Source organism: Marmota marmota, unplaced genomic scaffold (genome assembly GCF_001458135.2).
Source record: "Marmota marmota marmota unplaced genomic scaffold, marMar, whole genome shotgun sequence".
Classification (NCBI taxonomy): Eukaryota; Metazoa; Chordata; class Mammalia; order Rodentia; family Sciuridae; genus Marmota; species Marmota marmota.
Window position 1 is genome coordinate 10219533 of NW_026000057.1, and position 7026 is coordinate 10226558.

At 38.8% G+C, this 7026-nt stretch overlaps 1 long non-coding RNA gene across 1 annotated transcript in view; it reads right to left on the reverse strand.

Moving 5' to 3' along the window:
* The window catches only part of LOC107141262, a 12994-nt gene extending 5976 nt beyond the window's left edge, over window positions 1–7018 (reverse strand). The window contains exon 1 of the long non-coding RNA XR_001503411.2: window positions 6259–7018. This is a non-coding gene — a long non-coding RNA (uncharacterized LOC107141262). The remainder of the gene's footprint in view (window positions 1–6258) is intronic.
* Between the last annotated feature and the right edge of the window lie 8 nt (window positions 7019–7026).

The window sequence follows — 7026 nt, forward strand, 5'->3', positions numbered from 1 at the left end:
ATATTTGTACATATGCCCCGCCCCTCAACCCACAGGATAATAAACTGTTACTTTGTATCTCTCACAACACCAAGCTCAGATTTGATGAGGGGAAACTTGTTGGCACTTAATACTTGTTGAAATATACTTTTAAATAATTTTTGAGGGACTAGGGAAGGAAAGAGGAAAGAAACTCATTAAAAAATATAAAAAAACAAAACAAAAAAACTGGAAGTGCCCTAGGAGATTTACTTGAACAGAGAGGCCAAATTTTTTTTTTTTTTTTTTGCACAAAACTGCTGTTTTCTCACAATCAGTGGCTAAGTTTCGTTAATGACTACACCCCATGGTGGACATGTCACTCACCAAATACTGTCATGTGTTCCTCTCAAGGTGGCTGGCTTTATTGCTGCTAGGTGTTCTTTTTCTTTAAATCTAGAATTTATCTTTTGATTAATGTAATCCCTTTAATTTTAATTAAGAAAAGAATGAAAATTCCATTTTAAAAGAAATTCTTCTTTAGATCCAGCTTTATGACAAACTTATATGTGAACATGAACAAGTAACTCAACCCCTTGGAGTTCCAGATTTACTCAGACGATTTCTTTTTTTTTTTTTTTTTTGGTAGGGGATTGAACTCAGGGGTGCTTAACCACTCAACCACATCCCCACCCCTTTTTTGTATTTTATGTAGAGACAGGGTCTCACTGAGTTGCTTAGTGCCTCACTAAGTTGCTGAGGTTGGCTTTGAACTTTCGATCCTCTTGTCTTAGTCTCCCAAGCCACCAGGATTATAGATGTGCACCACCACACCTGGCTTCTGATGATTTCATTTTTAACTGGTTGTCTTGGCACAATGAAGACAGTGTCAGGCACGTATTACCCAGGCCAACCTTGAACTTATGGGCTCAAATGATCCTCTTTTCTCAGCCTCCAAAGCAGCAGAGGTTACAGACTTGCACTACTACACCTGGCTTGATCAACAAATATCTTTTGAAAAACTATACAATTGTACTGTTTCAAAAATATACAAAGAGAAGAAATTCACAAATTCTCTATTCAACTAACCTGGACTCTTTCTAAAAATGTGTGTGTGTGTATGTGTGTGTGTGTGGCGCTGGGGATTGAACCCAGGGCCTCATGCATGTGAGGCAAGCACTCTATCAACTAAGCTATATATAGCCCTCCAATTTTTTTTTATTAATGAATATTTTATTGTTGAGAGCTTTGGCTTTGGGAATAGGGGGTTATAACCTTGTTTTCTTCTAGAAGTTTAAACAATGAAATATGTTCTTTTCTAAACACTTTAGGTGTCAAACTGTGACTATAGAATTTTAAGAGAACAAAAATTTTTGTTCTAGTTTAAACTTCAACATTGGATGCTTTTTAATTTTTTTATTTGTTCTTTTTAGATATACATGAAGGTAGAGTGTATTTTGACATATTCTACATACGTGAAATATAATTTAGGATCCCATTCTTGTGGTTGTACATGATGTGGAGTTACACTGGTCGTGTATTCATATATGAACAGAGAAAAGTTACGTCTGATTCATTCTACTGTCTTTCCTATTTCCATTCCCTCTCCCTTCCCTTCATTCCCCTTTGTCCCTGAGAAATACTGAAGTTAGCTGGGCATGGTGGTCCACGCTTATAATCCCAGCTATAATCCCAGCTATTCTGGAGGCTGAGGAAGGAGGATCATCACAAGTTCAAAGCCAACCTCAGCAACTTAGGCCCTAAGCAACATAGCAAGGCCCTGTCTCTAAATAAAATATAAAAAGGGATTGGGATGTGGCTCAGTGGTTAAATGCTCCTGGGTTCAATCCCAATACCAATAAATAAATAAATATTGAAGTGACCCATTTTTATAATGCCATTGAATTTAGAAACATGAATAACAGAATAAACAGAATTTTTATTATATAAGAACAGGAATACTGTTAGGTCCTTTCTCTGACTCAGTTCATTTCTTAGGTAACAAGATGTAGGCCTGGGTTATAGAAAACGCTATATAAGGGGCTGGGGTTGTGGCTCAGTGGTAGAGTGCTTGCCTAGCATGTGGTTCCATCCTGGGTTTGATCCTCAGCACCACATTAAAAAATATAAATAAACAAAATAAAGGTATGTGTCCACCTACAACTAAAAAAATTTTTAAATGCTATGTAAATGTCTTACTGTTTTTTGTTATTACTGTGCTTTCAAAATTATAAACCCACTTTAATGCACCCAAATCTAATTCTTTCCCTAATCTTCATCAACATTGTTGCTCAAGTAAAAACCATTACTATGATCAAGAGATAGGCAAGGAAAGAAAATGGGCTCTTGGATAATATTTGTGATTTTTTTTTTTTTTGTCTGTGGTTTTTCATCTAAAGGTGCAGTGACAGAAAAAAAACAAACTTTCAGAAAACTAACTAGAAATACCTCAGAGGAAAAAAAGAGGCTGGCTAGGCCATAAGATCATGATAAAAGGTACTCTACCTTTCCTGTTTGTACCACCATTTGGAAGCATTTGGGAAGGTGTTGTGAGGGTGGGGTAAGCCAATGAGGGAGTGTGTTTTCTATAACTAATTCTAGCAAGCAATCATAATATCAATGGAATAGTTCTGGTTTTTGTTATTGTTAGCAGTGCTTTAAAAAGTCAGCAATGAAATTCTCTTCAATTGTAGGGCTGACCTCTGCCATTGACCTCCTCTGACCTCTATGAACACCACTGACACTAGTCCTTTGTACAATGTAAGGTACAGACCAGGGGAAAATGCTAAGGTGGTAAATGAGAATACAGAATTTCCTCCCTACCCTACAACTCCTTTATTGTGTTTTTCTTAAAAAAAAAACAAAAAAAAAAAACATGAAAACCTTAGTATAAATTTCCCATAGTATTGTGTACATATCTGGTCCTTATTAAAACTCCTGTGTTAGGGCTGGGGGTGTAGCTGAGTGACAGAGCTCTTGCCTGGTGTGCATCAGGCCTTGGGTTCCATCCCTAGGACTGGAAGAAAAAAATCCTATGTTAATTTGGGATTCCATAGCTTAACACAAAGTTCATCCAATGACAACAAGGGCTGGCCAATGGATAATGGGGAAAGTTCTGAAAGATCTGAGATTATGAGCCCTAACAAAAAAGAAGGGTTAAAGTCTGTATGCAGTGTGGCATAGTAGGTATTGGATGCCCATCAGAGCCATTCCTTTTCCCAGAAGCACAGGGGAGTGCAAGTGTAACAGAGGTCCTAGGTCAGGGGGGTCTTTGGAGCATCATGGAAGGCTGAACCCTGTAAATGGATTCCAGAGGTCTTCATTTGTCAGGTAAATTTCCACTAAATACAATCTTTATTGACTGTTACCCACTTTCCGAAGCATTAAATTCACCTGTACACTGCTTAATGAAGAGGCAGGATGATTCAGAGAGGTAAATGCCAGCAGGGGACTTTGGGTGACGATGATGTGTCAGCGTAGGCTTATTGATTATAACAAATGCATCACGCACCACGTTGGTGGGGGAATGTTGCTAACAGGGCGTTTGCATGTGGGAGGGCAAAGGATGGATGGGAATTCTCTGTACTTTCTGCTCCATTTTGCTATGAACCTAAAACAGCTCTAAAAATATTTAAATAAAAACAGCCAACAGGGGAGGAGAACTACTGCTATGGCATAAAAAGAATTTGTTTCATTTGCATGGTTCTTTAAAACTTACATAGTTGGCCAAGTATGGTGGCACATATCTGTAATCTCAGCGGCTGCAGAGGCAGAGGCAGGAGGATTGTGAGTTCAAAGCCAGCTTCAGCAATTTAGTGAGGCCCTAAGCAACTCAGTGAGACCCTGTCTCTAAACAAGATGTTAAAAAGGGCTGGGGATGTTGCTCAGTAGTTAAGGCCCCTGAGTTCAATCCCCAGTACCAAAACCAAAAACAAACCACCTTACATAATTGTTTCAGTCTCTCACATGATGCTATGAAACTAGAAGAACAGGTGTCTATATTTCCATTTTTCAAGATGAGGAGATGGATGCTCAAGAGCTAATGAAACTTGACTTGGTGTAAAGAACAAATGAACATAAAAGTCAGGTCTTAAAAACCAGGCCTCTCATTCAAAGTCCAGTGACCACCGTGCTTTTCACCCAGATCTCTGATGATCCACAAGCTTTAGAGGAAAAACTCAAATCTTATTCCTGTTTCATATTGGATAGTCAAAGTAAAGGTTTTATTGATTATCAATGTAAGCAAGACATTGGAAGAAAGAAATGTAAGTAAAATTATGACAGAAAAGAAAGATTATCCAAACTATATGGCACTAATACCTTTCCAGAGCTCTAGACATGGATAGACTTTGCTTTACGATATCATAGACCCCTTTCAGTAATCAGAAAGTGACTGCAGCCCAGAGCCCTGGGACTTGGCTGCTCCTCGTTCTAGAAATGCTGGTACTGGTTTCACAGACAGGGAAAGAGGGGAAGGCCTCACAGCTGTCCTGTGTAGTCCATCCCATGAAAAATAATAATCTCACATAAAGCAGTTCTCCAAACAAGTCAAGGCTTTTTGCCTTACAGGCAGAAATGAACAACCGTTCATTTCAGAGAACAAAATTCTCAGTATTCCAAAGAGCTGATTTTTAAGAAGCTTTCACCACCACAGAATTCGGTAAGGCTAAGCTGCTTCCATGTTGCCAATAATGTGAAAGAACAAGAGGCAGGTATGTAAAAACCACTGACATTTCACGTCATTAGAGAGTACACATCAGTGATGCTATATATAATAAGATATTTACGGAGTTTGGGTGTTGATCTGAGCCCTATACCAGGCATGTGTAGTGGCTCGTTTTTTAGATAAGCTAAAAATATCCCTTTGTAATGTCCTTTGTCATACTCCCTGTGGCGTTATTTTTTTCCCCTTTCTTTCATCTGTTAGTCCCTAGCCTGGAATTTCATTTAAATGAGATAGAATCTTTTTTTGAACCAGCAATGAATCTTAACACAGAAACACCCAGAGAGCTAACCCTGACTTAAATCTACAATAAGAGGTAGACTTTGGTATCAAAGCTGAGGTTTACCAGAATAAGATTATGTTGGTGTGATGTGGAGAGAGAGAGGTGGGATAGTGAATTTTAGGTAACGTTCAGAAAAAAGATCCCAAGGACAAACATCGGACTGCCCCATTAGACTGTCTAGTAAACAGCCTTTGTTCGCAATGCTCTGCCTTCCAGGATGGCCCAGGGACCTGTGACTGTGCTCTGGAAGCATTTACCACGACCTGCACAAGACCGCTTATGATGATGGATGGCAAGGAGGAGGGTGGTATTTATCCAGCCTGAAAGCTTTACTCTGTGTCTTCCAACAGAAATGTACCTTTCCCACTGCAGGCTCAAGTTCTCTGCCTTCTGATCATCCACAGATCATCCCTGCCAACAACCTGGTGCCCCTGGAGAGCTCAGCAAAGCTCGCTCACCAAGCCCCCAACTTGCTAAATAATGAATCCTATTTCCTTTTGAGTCCTCCCCACTTCCTGACCAGACAATCCTCTAATCAAAAACACCCAAACAGGGTCATTTCTGTCCTCGTAGAGGATAATATAATTTCAACAAGATCATAGAGTGCTCATAAATTACACCCAAACCCCAATGCACTAAAATTTTCTATCAAGCAGAGCCACCTAGTGGTAGAACGGAATGTATATTTAAAATTTTCCATTTAATTTCTCTCCTGTAATAAGCCAGTCCAGGTGGATTGGATTTTTTTAATTTTTTTTAAGTGCTCCTTTTATTCATTCTTATTTACAGTTACCTGCTTTGAGAATGCCATCTCCATCTGTTGTCCTTACCAAACAGCTATCTATGCAAGGTAAACAACCCTAGAGTTATAATCAGAAATTTTTATGACTAAAACAGAAGCCTCTCTGGAAGAAAATATCAATATTAATTTATTCCTAAAGGTAAAGAGTCATTAGGATGTTTATCTTGTATTTTTCCAAAACAAAATCCACTTCTTTTCTCCATATACATATGACTCCATGTAAATTGCCATAATAAAATTGAGAAGTGCTGCTGGGGTTGTGGCTCAGCGGTAGAGTGCTTGCCTAGCATGTGCGAGGCCCTGGGTTCGATCCTCAGCACCACATAAAAATAAATAAATGAAATAAAGGTGTTGTGTCCCACTACAACTAAAAAGCAAATATTTTTTTAAAAAATTGATAAGTGCAGCCAAGGTGAAGAAAAAGTGCTCCTCTGTGGTTTCTAGTCCCCTTCCTGCCATAAGCATATGACCTGTGGTAGAAATTAGAAGTACCTTGGGTTGTGGTTTGATTCCTTTTCTTCTTTTAAAGTAGGTAAACATTCATAGTCGGCTAGAACAGAACAAAAGCAAACTCATTGTTAGTCATCGAAATTCTATTTTCTATCCCCAAAACTGACACACTTGAGCATCGAAATTGCCTTGATCTGTGTGGTTACCTGTGCAAAAATGATCTCACTCTAGGGAGTTTAGAGGTTAAAAGATTAATGGTGACAAGGCTCCTGAAATGAAAAAAGCACTAATAACGCAGATTCGAGACTTGAGCTTGCCTCTGCCCCTATTGGAAAGGGCGTAATTCATCACTGCTTGGTTTTCATTCCCCGTGGAACCTCTGTGTTGTTCTAAAAGCCAGAATCTGCATCCTTCAGGCTAGACACTGGGATAAAATGGCTGCACCCAGGTCCTGATGAGCATGCAGAATGATTTCAGTCAGACCTCACAGCGAGAAGAGCAGGTGAGGTGAGGAATGGCCACCTTCTTAGAATCAGCCAAATCCTCTTCTATTACACCACCCTTGTTTTTAAGAAAAAAAAAAAAAAGAATTCCCCTGGATATACCCCCTTATGTCTCAAAATAACTCTCCACTTTCATTGGCAAATTGATGTCTTTTGGCAGTTTTCTGGTTTTAATGAATGTGAAAGAATTATTATTTGTATTTCACAAAGTCTCAGGTGCGAAAGGAAATAAAACAAAATATTGACAGAGATTGTCATTGGTACTGGAATCCTCCTTTCTACTTTTTTTTTTTTTTTTTTTTTTTTT